This window comes from Stenella coeruleoalba, assembly GCF_951394435.1.
Source record: "Stenella coeruleoalba genome assembly, chromosome: 7".
Classification (NCBI taxonomy): Eukaryota; Metazoa; Chordata; class Mammalia; order Artiodactyla; family Delphinidae; genus Stenella; species Stenella coeruleoalba.
Window position 1 is genome coordinate 664,563 of NC_137153.1, and position 15,040 is coordinate 679,602.

Below are 15,040 nucleotides of genomic sequence, written 5' to 3' on the forward strand. Positions count from 1 at the left end.
GAATATATTCAGGAAAAAACGCATACGCCCTTTTTGGCCAACCAAGCAAGCTTGCAAAGGAAATCTGCACTACAATGAAGTCTCACTTCCCCCCAGTCAAAAGCGCCATCTGAAAAAAGTGTAAAATCCAGAAAGGCAGGACAGGCCATGGAGAACTGGGAGCCTTGTTATGCTGATGGGCGGGATGTAAATTGCCAACAGACACTGGGGAGAAGTGTATGGTGTTTCCTGAAACATCTAAAAAACAAAGCAACAGAGCCTAGGGCACTTCCACTTATGGTCCTATAGCTTAGGGAAATTAAAATCCAAAAGACACAGCCACCCCAAAGTTTGGAACGGCTCTGTTTACAAGAACCTCGTTTACAGTAGAAGTTCAACATCCCAGAAAGTGAAAAATGGATAAAGAAGTTGTGGTATTTACTTACAAAGCAATATCACTCAGCAATGAAATCTATGTCATCAGGCCCTTAGCAGCACAATGAGTGGATTCAGGTATGATGATTCTAACTGAAATAAGTCACACAGAAAAAGAAACATCATAAGATATCACTAATACACGGAATGTAAACTTGGCTACACAGGAACTGAATTCCAAAACAGAACAGGGTCTCAAATTTAGAAAACCAACTTATGCTTGCTTAAGGGGAAAGGTGAGTTGGGGTGCTGCATAAAACCAGAGATTGAAATGAGCACAGATAAAGTTCCTTAAGCCAAATATGGAATAGACAAGAGCTACTCCTTGCTCAACGAAATGGACTCAACACCGCATATTAAACGCCTAAGAATGTACCTGACTAGTAAGTATCTTAAAACCTATGGATTGCTATGTCTCCAAAAGAGAATCAAGCGTGTGTACAGGGACATAAACGCAGCAGTGATAGGATTGGAGAGGTTCGGTGAGCAAATGAAGACCTCTGAAGTCATATTGCATGGTACCCATTCCACGGGTCTCAACTCTCCAGGTTTAAGGTATTCTTCCTTCAGCTAAAACATGCATGTGGAACCCAGAGTATGATCAACCGTGTGAACGGGAGCCGTGTTTAAATATGTCTCAGTTTTCCTACCCTGGTACTCGGGTGCAACATTCCAGACGCTTTACTAACACTCTCTCCACTTGGAGAGTCAGCGCCTTTAACCTCCTGTTTGGCCCAGTTTGCAATTTCTGCGGAAGCTGAACAGGAATAGGGAGAACCAATGAGAGACTAGCTGGAGGTGTCTGGACGGGCAAATTTAACTCTCATTTCCCACCAGGAAGAGGAAATAACCAAAGGCTCAGCGTGCCGTGCCGGAACCAGATTAGGGCCTGAAGCCATCCTGCGGTGTTGCGGCCAGCTCAAAAGAAAGCGAGTTGAAGAAAAGAGCTCAGGGGCACTGTAATTCACAAACCTGCAGAGTTATAAATGACAGCTATCGTCCAAAAATAGACTGAAGTAAGGCTGCCAAGAGGACTTGAAAGCGGGGCAGAATTGCAGGAAACCGATTTCAGGAGGTAGACTGGAATTGCATTGAAAGCATAGGAAAAGAGGCAGAACGTCCACAATGATGCACTTGGCCAAAAAGGGCGTATGCGTTTTTTCCTGAATATATTCAGGAAAAAACGCATACGCCCTTTTTGGCCAACCAAGCAAGCTTGCAAAGGAAATCTGCACTACAATGAAGTCTCACTTCCCCCCGATCAAAAGGGCCATCTGAAAAAAGTGTAAAATCCAGAAAGGCAGGACAGGCCATGGAGAACTGGGAGCCTTGTTATGCTGATGGGCGGGATGTAAATTGCCAACAGACACTCGGGAGAAGTGTATGGTGTTTCCTGAAACATCTAAAAAACAAAGCAACAGAGCCTAGGGCACTTCCACTTATGGTCCTATAGCTTAGGGAAATTAAAATCAAAAAGACACAGCCACCCCAAAGTTTGGGACGCCTCTGTTTACAACAACCTCGTTTACCGTACAAGTTCAATATCACAGAAAGTGAAAAATGGATAAAGAACTTGTGGTACTTACGTACAATGAAGTATCACTCAGCAATGAAATCTATGTCATCAGGCCCGTAGCAGCATAATGAGTGGATTCAGGTACGATGATTCTAACTGAAATAAGTCACACAGAAAAAGAAACATCATAAGATATCACTAATACACGGAATGTAAACTTGGCTACACAGGAACTGAATTCCAAAACAGAACAGGGTCTCAAATTTAGAAAACCAACTTATGCTTGCTTAAGGGGAAAGGTGAGTTGGGGTGCTGCATAAAACCAGAGATTGAAATGAGCACAGATAAAGTTCCTTAAGCCAAATATGGAATAGACAAGAGCTATTCCTTGCTCAACGAAATGGACTCAACACCCCATATTAAACGCCTAAGAATGTACCTGACTAGTAAGTATCTTAAAACCTATGGATTGCTATGTCTCCAAAAGAGAATCAAGCGTGTGTACAGGGACATAAACGCAGCAGTGATAGGATTGGAGAGGTTCGGTGAGCAAATGAAGACCTTTGAAGTCATATTGCATGGTACCCATTCCGCGGGTCTCAACTCTCCAGGTTTAAGGTATTCTTCCTTCAGCTAAAACATGCATGTGGAACCCAGAGTACGATGAACCATGGGAACGGGAGACGTGTTCAAATATGTTTCAGTTTTCCTCCCCTGGTACTCGGGTGCAACATTCCAGACTCTTTACTAACACTCTCCCCCTTGGAGAGTCAGCACCTTTAACCTCCTGTTTGGCCCATTTTGCAATTTCTGTGGAAGATGAACAGGAATAGGGAGACCAATGAGAGACTAGCTGGAGGTGTCTGGACGGGCAAATTTAACTCTCATTTCCCACCAGGAAGAGGAAATAACCAAAGACTCAGCATGCCATGCCGGAACCACATTAGGGCCTGAAGCCATCCTGCGGTGTTGCGGCCAGCTCACAAGAAAGCGAGTTGAAGAAAGGAGCTCAGGGGCACTGTAATTCACAAACCTGCAGAGTTATAAATGACAGCTATCGTCCAAAAATATACTGAAGTAAGGCTGTCAAGAGGACTTGAAAGCGGGGCAGAATTGCAGGAAACCAATTTCAGGAGGTAGACTGGAATTGCATTGAAAGCATAGGAAAAGAGGCAGAACGTCCACAATGATGCACTTGGCCAAAAAGGGCGTATGCGTTTTTTCCTGAATATATTCAGGAAAAAACGCATACGCCCTTTTTGGCCAACCAAGCAAGCTTGCAAAGGAAACCTGCACTACAATGAAGTCTCACTTCCACCCGGTCAAAAGGGCCATCTGAAAAAAGTGTAAAATCCAGAAAGGCAGGACAGGCCATGGAGAACTGGGAGCCTTGTTATGCTGATGGGCGGGATGTAATTTGCCAACAGACACTCGGGAGAAGTGTATGGTGTTTCCTGAAACATCTAAAAAACAAAGCAACAGAGCCTAGGGCACTTCCACTTATGGTCCTATAGCTTAGGGAAATTAAAATCAAAAAGACACAGCCACCCCAAAGTTTGGGACAGCTCTGTTTACAAGAACATCGTTTACCGTACAAGTTCAATATCACAGAAAGTGAAAAACGGATAAAGAACTTGTGGTACTTACGTACAATGCAGTATCACTCAGCAATGAAATCTATGTCATCAGGCTCGTAGCAGCATAATGAGTGGATTCAGGTACGATGATTCTAACTGAAATAAGTCACACAGAAAAAGAAACATCATAAGATATCACTAATACACGGAATGTAAACTTGGCTACACAGGAACTGAATTCCAAAACAGAACAGGGTCTCAAATTTAGAAAACCAACTTATGCTTGCTTAAGGGGAAAGGTGAGTTGGGGTGCTGCATAAAACCAGAGATTGAAATGAGCACAGATAAAGTTCCTTAAGCCAAATATGGAATAGACAAGAGCTACTCCTTGCTCAACGAAATGGACTCAACACCCCATATTAAACGCCTAAGAATGTACCTGACTAGTAAGTATCTTAAAACCTATGGATTGCTATGTCTCCAAAAGAGAATCAAGCGTGTGTACAGTGGCATAAACGCAGCAGTGATAGGATTGGAGAAGATCAGTGAGCAAATGAAGACCTCTGAAATCATATTGCATGGTACCCATTCCACGGGTCTCAACTCTCCAGGTTTAAGGTATTCTTCCTTCAGCTAAAACATGCATGTGGAACCCAGAGTATGATCAACCGTGTGAACGGGAGCCGTGTTTAAATATGTCTCAGTTTTCCTCCCCTGGTACTCGGGTGCAACATTCCAGACGCTTTACTAACACTCTCCCCACTTGGAGAGTCAGCGCCTTTAACCTCCTGTTTGGCCCAGTTTGCAATTTCTGCGGAAGCTGAACAGGAATAGGGAGAACCAATGAGAGACTAGCTGGAGGTGTCTTGACGGGCAAATTTAACTCTCATTTCCCACCAAGAAGAGGAAATAACCAAAGGCTCAGCGTGCCGTGCCGGAACCAGATTAGGGCCTGAAGCCATCCTGCGGTGTTGTGGCCAGCTCAAAAGAAAGCGAGTTGAAGAAAAGAGCTCAGGGGCACTGTAATTCACAAACCTGCAGAGTTATAAATGACAGCTATCGTCCAAAAATATACTGAAGTAAGGCTGCCAAGAGGACTTGAAAGCCGGGCAGAATTGCAGGAAACCGATTTCAGGAGGTAGACTGGAATTGCATTGAAAGCATAGGAAAAGAGGCAGAACGTCCACAATGATGCACTTGGCCAAAAAGGGCGTATGCGTTTTTTCCTGAATATATTCAGGAAAAAACGCATACGCCCTTTTTGGCCAACCAAGCAAGCTTGCAAAGGAAATCTGCACTACAATGAAGTCTCACTTCCCCCCGATCAAAAGGGCCATCTGAAAAAAGTGTAAAATCCAGAAAGGCAGGACAGGCCATGGAGAACTGGGAGCCTTGTTATGCTGATGGGCGGGATGTAAATTGCCAACAGACACTCGGGAGAAGTGTATGGTGTTTCCTGAAACATCTAAAAAACAAAGCAACAGAGCCTAGGGCACTTCCACTTATGGTCCTATAGCTTAGGGAAATTAAAATCAAAAAGACACAGCCACCCCAAAGTTTGGGACGCCTCTGTTTACAAGAACCTCTTTTACCTTACAAGTTCAATATCACAGAAAGTGAAAAATGGATAAAGAACTTGTGGTACTTACGTACAATGAAGTATCACTCAGCAATGAAATCTATGTCATCAGGCCCGTAGCAGCACAATGAGTGGATTCAGGTACGATGATTCTAACTGAAATAAGTCACACAGAAAAAGAAACATCATAAGATATCACTAATACACGGAATGTAAACTTGGCTACACAGGAACTGAATTCCAAAACAGAACAGGGTCTCAAATTTAGAAAACCAACTTATGCTTGCTTAAGGGGAAAGGTGAGTTGGGGTGCTGCATAAAACCAGAGATTGAAATGAGCACAGATAAAGTTCCTTAAGCCAAATATGGAATAGACAAGAGCTATTCCTTGCTCAACGAAATGGACTCAACACCCCATATTAAACGCCTAAGAATGTACCTGACTAGTAAGTATCTTAAAACCTATGGATTGCTATGTCTCCAAAAGAGAATCAAGCGTGTGTACAGGGACATAAACGCAGCAGTGATAGGATTGGAGAGGTTCGGTGAGCAAATGAAGACCTTTGAAGTCATATTGCATGGTACCCATTCCACGGGTCTCAACTCTCCAGGTTTAAGGTATTCTTCCTTCAGCTAAAACATGCATGTGGAACCCAGAGTATGATCAACCGTGTGAACGGGAGACGTGTTTAAATATGTCTCAGTTTTCCTCCCCTGGTACTCGGGTGCAACATTCCAGACGCTTTACTAACACTCTCCCGACTTGGAGAGTCAGTCCCTTTAACCTCCTGTTTGGCCCAGTTTGCAATTTCTGCGGAAGATGAACAGGAATAGCGTGAACCAATGAGAGACTAGCTGGAGGTGTCTGGACGGGCAAATTTAACTCTCATTTCCGACCAGGAAGACGAATTAACCAAAGGCTCAGCGTGCCGTGCTGGAACCAGATTAGGGCCTGAAGCCATCCTGCGGTGTTGCGGCCAGCTCAAAAGAAAGCGAGTTGAAGAAAGGAGCTCAGGGGCACTGTTATTCACAAACCTGCAGAGTTATAAATGACAGCTATCATCCAAAAATATACTGAAGTAAGGCTGCCAAGAGGACTTGAAAGCGGGGCAGAATTGCAGGAAACCGATTTCAGGAGGTAGACTGGAATTGCATTGAAAGCATAGGAAAAGAGGCAGAACGTCCACAATGATGCACTTGGCCAAAAAGGGCGTATGCGTTTTTTCCTAAATATATTCAGGAAAAAACGCATACGCCCTTTTTGGCCAACCAAGCAAGCTTGCAAAGGAAATCTGCACTACAATGAAGTCTCACTTCCCCCCCGGTCAAAAGGGCCATCTGAAAAAAGTGTAAAATCCAGAAAGGCAGGAGAGACCATGGAGAACTGGGAGCCTTGTTATGCTGATAGGCAGGATGGAAATTGCCAACAGACACTCCGCAGAAGTGTATGGTGTTTCCTGAAACATCTAAAAAACAAAGCAACAGAGCCTAGGGCACTTCCACTTATGGTCCTATAGCTTAGGGAAATTAAAATAAAAAAGACACAGCCACCCCAAAGTTTGGGACGCCTCTGTTTACAAGAACCTCGTTTACAGTACAAGTTCAACATCGCAGAAAGTGAAAAATGGATAAAGAACTTGTGGTACTTACGTACAAAGCAATATCACTCAGCAATGAAATCTATGTCATCAGGCCCTTAGCAGCACAATGAGTGGATTCAGGTACGATGATTCTAACTGAAATAAGTCACACAGAAAAAGAAACATCATAAGATATCAGTAATACACGGAATGTAAACTTGGCTACACAGGAACTGAATTCCAAAACAGAACAGGGTCTCAAATTCAGAAAACCAACTTATGCTTGCTTAAGGGGAAAGGTGAGTTGGGGTGCTGCATAAAACCAGAGATTGAAATGAGCACAGATAAAGTTCCTTAAGCCAAATATGGAATAGACAAGAGCTATTCCTTGCTCAACGAAATGGACTCAACACCGCATATTAAACGCCTAAGAATGTACCTGACTAGTAAGTATCTTAAAACCTATGGATTGCTATGTCTCCAAAAGAGAATCAAGCGTGTGCACAGGGACATAAACGCAGCAGTGATAGGATTGGAGAGGTTCGGTGAGCAAATGAAGACCTTTGAATTCATATTGCATGGTACCCATTCCACGGGTCTCAACTCTCCAGGTTTAAGGTATTCTTCCTTCAGCTAAAACATGCATGTGGAACCCAGAGTACGATGAACCATGGGAATGGGAGACGTGTTCAAATATGTCTCAGTTTTCCTCCCCTGGTACTCGGGTGCAACATTCCAGACGCTTTACTAACACTCTCCCCCTTGGAGAGTCAGCGCCTTTAACCTCCTGTTTGGCCCAGTTTGCAATTTCTGTGGAAGATGAACAGGAATAGGGAGAACAAATGAGAGACTAGCTGGAGGTGTCTGGACGGGCAAATTTAACTCTCATTTCCCACCATGAAGAGGAAATAACCAAAGACTCAGCATGCCGTGCCGGAACCAGATTAGGGCCTGAAGCCATCCTGCGGTGTTGCGGCCAGCTCACAAGAAAGCGAGTTGAAGAAAGGAGTTCAGGGGCACTGTAATTCACAAACCTGCAGAGTTATAACTGACAGCTATCGTCCAAAAATAGACTGAAGTAAGGCTGTCAAGAGGACTTGAAAGCGGGGCAGAATTGCAGGAAACCGATTTCAGGAGGTAGACTGGAATTGCATTGAAAGCATAGGAAAAGAGGCAGAACGTCCACAATGATGCAATTGGCCAAAAAGGGCGTATGCGTTTTTTCCTGAATATATTCAGGAAAAAACGCATACGCACCTTTTGGCCAACCAAGCAAGCTTGCAAAGGAAACCTGCACTACAATGAAGTCTCACTTCCACCCGGTCAAAAGGGCCATCTGAAAAAAGTGTAAAATCCAGAAAGGCAGGACAGGCCATGGAGAACTGGGAGCCTTGTTATGCTGATGGGCGGGATGTAAATTGCCAACAGACACTCGGGAGAAGTGTATGGTGTTTCCTGAAACATCTAAAAAACAAAGCAACAGAGCCTAGGGCACTTCCACTTATGGTCCCATAGCTTAGGGAAATTAAAATCAAAAAGACACAGCCACCCCAAAATTTGGGACGCCTCTGTTTACAAGAACCTCGTTTACAGTACAAGTTCAACATCGCAGAAAGTGAAAAATGGATAAAGAACTTGTGGTACTTACGTACAAAGCAATATCACTCAGCAATGAAATCTATGTCATCAGGCCCTTAGCAGCACAATGAGTGGATTCAGGTACGATGATTCTAACTGAAATAAGTCACACAGAAAAAGAAACATCATAAGATATCAGTAATACACGGAATGTAAACTTGGCTACACAGGAACTGAATTACAGAACAGAACAGGGTCTCAAATTTAGAAAACCAACTTATGCTTGCTTAAGGGGAAAGGTGAGTTGGGGAGCTGCATAAAACCAGAGATTGAAATGAGCACAGATAAAGTTCCTTAAGCCAAATATGGAATAGACAAGAGCTACTCCTTGCTCAACGAAATGGACTCAACACCGCATATTAAACGCCTAAGAATGTACCTGACTAGTAAGTATCTTAAAACCTATGGATTGCTATGTCTCCAAAAGAGAATCAAGCGTGTGTACAGGGGCATAAACGCAGCAGTGATAGGATTGGAGAGGTTCGGTGAGCAAATGAAGACCCTTTGAAGTCATATTGCATGGTACCCATTCCACGGGTTTCACCTACCCAGGTTTAAGGTATTCTTCCTTCAGCTATAACATGCATGTGGAACCTAGAGTATGATCAACCATGTGATCGGGAGACGTGTTCAAATATGTCTCAGATTTCGTACCCTGGTACTCGGGTGCAACATTCCAGACGCTTTACTAACACTCTCCCGACTTGGAGAGTCAGTCCCTTTAACCTCCTGTTTGGCCCAGTTTGCAATTTCTGCGGAAGATGAACAGGAATAGCGAGAACCAATGAGAGACTAGCTGGAGGTGTCTGGACGGGCAAATTTAACTCTCATTTCCCACCAGGAAGAGGAATTAACCAAAGGCTCAGCGTGCCGTGCTGGAACCAGATTAGGGCCTGAAGCCATCCTGCGGTGTTGCGGCCAGCTCAAAAGAAAGCGAGTTGAAGAAAGGAGCTCAGGGGCACTGTTATTCACAAACCTGCAGAGTTATAAATGACAGCTATCATCCAAAAATATACTGAAGTAAGGCTGCCAAGAGGACTTGTAAGCGAGGCAGAATTGCAGGAAACCGATTTCAGAAGGTAGACAGGAATTGCATTGAAAGCATAGGAAAAGAGGCAGAACGTCCACAATGATGCACTTGGCCAAAAAGGGCGTATGCGTTTTTTCCTAAATATATTCAGGAAAAAACGCATATGCCCTTTTTGGCCAACCAAGCAAGCTTGCAAAGGAAATCTGCACTACAATGAAGTCTCACTTCCCCCCGGTCATAAGGGCCATCTGAAAAAAGTGTAAAATCCAGAAAGGCAGGACAGGCCATGGAGAACTGGGAGCCTTGTTATGCTGATGGGCGGGATGTAAATTGCCAACAGACACTCGGGAGAAGTGTATGGTGTTTCCTGAAACATCTAAAAAACAAAGCAACAGAGCCTAGGGCACTTCCACTTATGGTCCTATAGCTTAGGGAAATTAAAACCAAAAAGACACAGCCACCCCAAAGTTTGGGACGCCTCTGTTTACAAGAACCTCGTTTACAGTACAAGTTCAACATCGCAGAAAGTGAAAAATGGATAAAGAAGTTGTGGTATTTACTTACAAAGCAATATCACTCAGCAATGAAATCTATGTCATCAGGCCCTTAGCAGCACAATGAGTGGATTCAGGTATGATGATTCTAACTGAAAAAAGTCACACAGAAAAAGAAACATCATAAGATATCAGTAATACACGCAATAAACTTGGCTACACAGGAAATGAATTACAGAACAGAACAGGGTCTCAAATTTAGAAAACCAACTTATGCTTGTTTAAGGGGAAAGGTGAGTTGGGGTGCTGCATAAAACCAGAGATTGAAATGAGCACAGATAAAGTTCCTTAAGCCAAATATGGAATAGACAAGTGCTACTCCTTGCTCAACGAAATGGACTCAACACCCCATATTAAACGCCTAAGAATGTACCTGACTAGTATGTATCTTAAAACCTATGGATTGCTATGCCTCCAAAAGAGAATCAAGCGTGTGTACAGGGGCATAAACGCAGCAGTGATAGGATTGGAGAGGTTCGGTGAGCAAATGAAGACCCTTTGAAGTCATATTGCATGGTACCCATTCCACGGGTCTCAACTCTCCAGGTTTAAGGTATTCTTCCTTCAGCTAAAACATGCATGTGGAACCCAGAATATGATCAACCGTGTGATCGGGAGACGTGTTCAAATATGTCTCAGTTTTCGTACCCTGGTACTCGGGTGCAACATTCCAGACGCTTTACTAACACTCTCCCGACTTGGAGAGTCAGTCCCTTTAACCTCCTGTTTGGCCCAGTTTGCAATTTCTGTGGAAGATGAACACGAAGAGGGAGAACAAATGAGAGATTAGCTGGAGGTGTCTGGACGGGCAAATTTAACTCTCATTTCCCACCAGGAAGAGGAAATAACCAAAGGCTCAGCGTGCCGTGCCGGAACCAGATTAGGGCCTGAAGCCATTCTGCGGTGTTGCGGCCAGCTCAAAAGAAAGCGAGTTGAAGAACGGAGCTCAGGGGCACTGTAATTCACAAACGTGCAGAGTTATAAATGACAGCTATCGTCCAAAACTATACTGAAGTAAGGCTGCCAAGAGGACTTGAAAGCGGGGCAGAATTGCAGGAAACCGATTTCAGGAGGTAGACTGGAATTGCATTGAAAGCATAGGAAAAGAGGCAGAACGTCCACAATGATGCACTTGGCCAAAAAGGGCGTATGCGTTTTTTCCTTAATATATTCAGGAAAAAACACATACGCCCTTTTTGGCCAACCAAGCAAGCTTGCAAAGGAAATCTGCACTACAATGAAGTCTCACTTCCCCCCGGTCAAAAGGGCCATCTGAAAAAAGTGTAAAATCCAGAAAGGTAGGACAGGCCATGGAGAACTGGGAGCCTTGTTATGCTGATGGGCGGGATGTAAATTGCCAACAGACACTCGGGAGAAGTGTATGGTGTTTCCTGAAACATCTAAAAAACAAAGCAACAGAGCCTAGGGCACTGCCGCTTATGGTCCTATAGCTTAGGGAAATTAAAATCAAAAAGACACAGCCACCCCAAAGTTTGGGACGCCTCTGTTTACAAGAACCTCGTTTACAGTACAAGTTCAACATCGCAGAAAGTGAAAAATGGATAAAGAAGTTGTGGTATTTACTTACAAACCAATATCACTCAGCAATGAAATCTATGTCATCAGGCCCTTAGCATCACAATGAGTGGATTCAGGTATGATGATTCTAACTGAAATAAGTCACACAGAAAAAGAAACATCATAAGATATCAGTAATACACGGAATGTAAACTTGGCTACACAGGAACTGAATTACAGAACAGAACAGGGTCTCAAATTTAGAAAACCAACTTATGCTTGCTTAAGGGTAAAGGTGAGTTGGGGTGCTGCAAAAAAACAGAGATTGAAATGAGCACAGATAAAGTTCCTTAAGTCAAATATGGAATAGACAAGAGCTACTCCTTGCTCAACGAAATGGACTCAACACCGCATATTAAACGCCTAAGAATGTACCTGACTAGTAAGTATTGTAAAACCTATGGATTGCTATGTCTCCAAAAGAGAATCAAGCATGTTTACAGGGGCATAAACGCAGCAGTGATAGGATTGGAGAGGTTCGGTGAGCAAATGAAGACCCTTTGAAGTCATATTGCATGGTACCCATTCCACGGGTTTCAACTACCCAGGTTTAAGGTATTCTTCCTTCAGCTAAAACATGCATGTGGAACCTAGAGTATGATCAACCATGTGATCGGGAGACGTGTTCAAATATGTCTCAGTTTTCCTCCCCTGGAACTCGGGTGCAACATTCCAGACGCTTTACTAACACTCTCCCCACTTGGAGAGTCAGCGCCTTTAACCTCCTGTTTGGCCCAGTTTGCAATTTCTGCGGAAGATGAACAGGAATAGCGAGAACCAATGAGAGGCTAGCTGGAGGTGTCTGGACGGGCAAATTTAACTCTCATTTCCCACCAGGAAGAGGAAATAACCAAAGGCTCAACGTGCCGTACCGGAACCAGATTAGGGCCTGAAGCCATCCTGCGGTGTGGCGGCCAGCTCAAAAGAAAGCGAGTTGAAGAAAGGAGCTCAGGGGCACTGTAATTCACAAACCTGCAGAGTTATAAATGACAGCTATCGTCCAAAAATAGACTGAAGTAAGGCTGCCAAGAGGACTTGAAAGCGGGGCAGAATTGCAGGAAACCGATTTCAGGAGGTAGACTGGAATTGCATTGAAAGCATAGGAAAAGAGGCAGAACGTCCACAATGATGAACTTGGCCAAAAAGGGCGTATGCGTTTTTTCCTGAATATATTCAGGAAAAAACGCATACACCCTTTTTGGCCAACCAAGCAAGCTTGCAAAGGGAATCTGCAGTACAATGAAGTCTCACTTCCCCCCGGTCAAATGGGCCATCTGAAAAAAGTGTAAAATCCAGAAAGGCAGGACAGGCCATGGAGAACTGGGAGCCTTGTTATGCTGATGGGCGGGATGTAAATTGCCAACAACCACTCGGGAGAAGTGTATGGTGTTTCCTGAAACATCTAAAAAACAAAGCAACAGAACCTAGGGCACTTCCACTTATGGTCCTATAGCTTAGGGAAATTAAAATCAAAAAGACACAGCCACCCCAATGTTTGGGACGCCTGTGTTTACAAGAACCTCGTTTACATTACAAGTTCAACATCGCAGAAAGTGAAAAATGGATAAAGAAGTTGTGGTATTTACTTACAAAGCAATATCACTCAGCAATGAAATCTGTGTCATCAGGCCCTTAGCAGCACAATTAGTGGATTCAGGTATGATGATTCTAACTGAAGTAAGTCACACAGAAAAAGAAACATCATAAGATATCAGTAATACACGGAATGTAAACTTGGCTACACAGGAACTGAATTACAGAACAGAACAGGGTCTCAAATTTAGAAAACCAACTTATGCTTGCTTAAGGGGAAAGGTGAGTTGGGGTGCTGCATAAAACCAGAGATTGAAATGAGCACAGATAAAGTTCCTTAAGTCAAATATGGAATAGACAAGAGCTACTCCTTGCTCAACGAAATGGACTCAACACCGCATATTAAACGCCTAAGAATGTACCTGACTAGTAAGTATCGTAAAACCTATGGATTGCTATGTCTCCAAAAGAGAATCAAGCATGTGTACAGGGGCATAAACGCAGCAGTGATAGGATTGGAGAGGTTCGGTGAGCAAATGAAGACCCTTTGAAGTCATATTGCATGGTACCCATTACACGGGTCTCAACTCTCCAGGTTTAAGGTATTCTTCCTTCAGCTAAAACATGCATGTGGAACCCAAGTATGATCAACCATGTGAACGGGAGACGTGTTCAAATATGTCTCAGTTTTCCTCCCCTGGTACTCGGGTGCAACATTCCAGACGCTTTACTAACACTCTCCCCACTTGGAGAGTCAGCGCCTTTAACCTCCTGTTTGGCCCAGTTTGCAATTTCTGCGGAAGATGAACAGGAATAGCGAGAACCAATGAGAGACTAGCTGGAGGTGTCTGGACGGGCAAATTTAACTCTCATTTCCCACCAGGAAGAGGAAATAACCAAAGGCTCAGCGTGCCGTGCCGGAACCAGATTAGGGCCTGAAGCCATCCTGCGGTGTTGCGGCCAGGTCACAAGAAAGCGAGTTGAAGAAAGGAGCTCAGGGGCACTGTAATTCACAAACCTGCAGAGTTATAAATGACAGCTATCGTCCAAAAATAGACTGAAGTAAGGCTGCCAAGAGGACTTGAAAGCGGGGCAGAATTGCAGGAAACCGATTTCAGGAGGTAGACTGGAATTGCATTGAAAGCATAGGAAAAGAGGCAGAACGTCCACAATGATGCACTTGGCCAAAAAGGGCGTATGCGTTTTTTCCTGAATATATTCAGGAAAAAACGCATACACCCTTTTTGGCCAACCAAGCAAGCTTGCAAAGGAAATCTGCACTACAATGAAGTCTCACTTCCCCCCGGTCAAAAGGGCCATCTGAAAAAAGTGTAAAATCCAGAAAGGCAGGACAGACCATGGAGAACTGGGAGCCTTGTTATGCTGATGGGCGGGATGTAAATTGCCAACAGACACTCGGGAGAAGTGTATGGTGTTTCCTGAAACATCTAAAAAACAAAGCAACAGAGCCTAGGGCACTGCCACTTATGGTCCTATAGCTTAGGGAAATTAAAATCAAAAAGACACAGCCACCCCAAAGTTTGGAACGGCTCTGTTTACAAGAACCTCGTTTACAGTACAAGTTCAACATCCCAGAAAGTGAAAAATGGATAAAGAAGTTGTGGTATTTACTTACAAAGCAATATCACTCAGCAATGAAATCTATGTCATCAGGCCCTTAGCATCACAATGAGTGGATTCAGGTATGATGATTCTAACTGAAATAAGTCACACAGAAAAAGAAACATCATAAGATATCAGTAATACACGGAATGTAAACTTGGCTACACAGGAACTGAATTACAGAACAGAACAGGGTCTCAAATTTAGAAAACCAACTTATGCTTGCTTAAGGGGAAAGGTGAGTTGGGGTGCTGCATAAAACCAGAGATTGAAATGAGCACAGATAAAGTTCCTTAAGTCAAATATGGAATAGACAAGAGCTACTCCTTGCTCAACGAAATGGACTCAACACCGCATATTAAACGCCTAAGAATGTACCTGACTAGTAAGTATCTTAAAACCTATAGATTACTATGTC

The 15,040-nt window shown here is 43.7% G+C and overlaps 1 long non-coding RNA gene across 1 annotated transcript; it reads right to left on the bottom strand.

The window, feature by feature from the left end:
- Nucleotides 1-1,997: 1,997 nt before the first annotated feature.
- Nucleotides 1,998-5,211, bottom strand: LOC307189639. The gene is made up of 3 exons (XR_013829256.1): nt 5,157-5,211; nt 3,578-3,663; nt 1,998-2,086 (listed from the first exon to the last, which is right to left on the bottom strand). It is a non-coding gene; the product is annotated as an uncharacterized lncRNA (long non-coding RNA).
- Nucleotides 5,212-15,040: the final 9,829 nt, after the last annotated feature.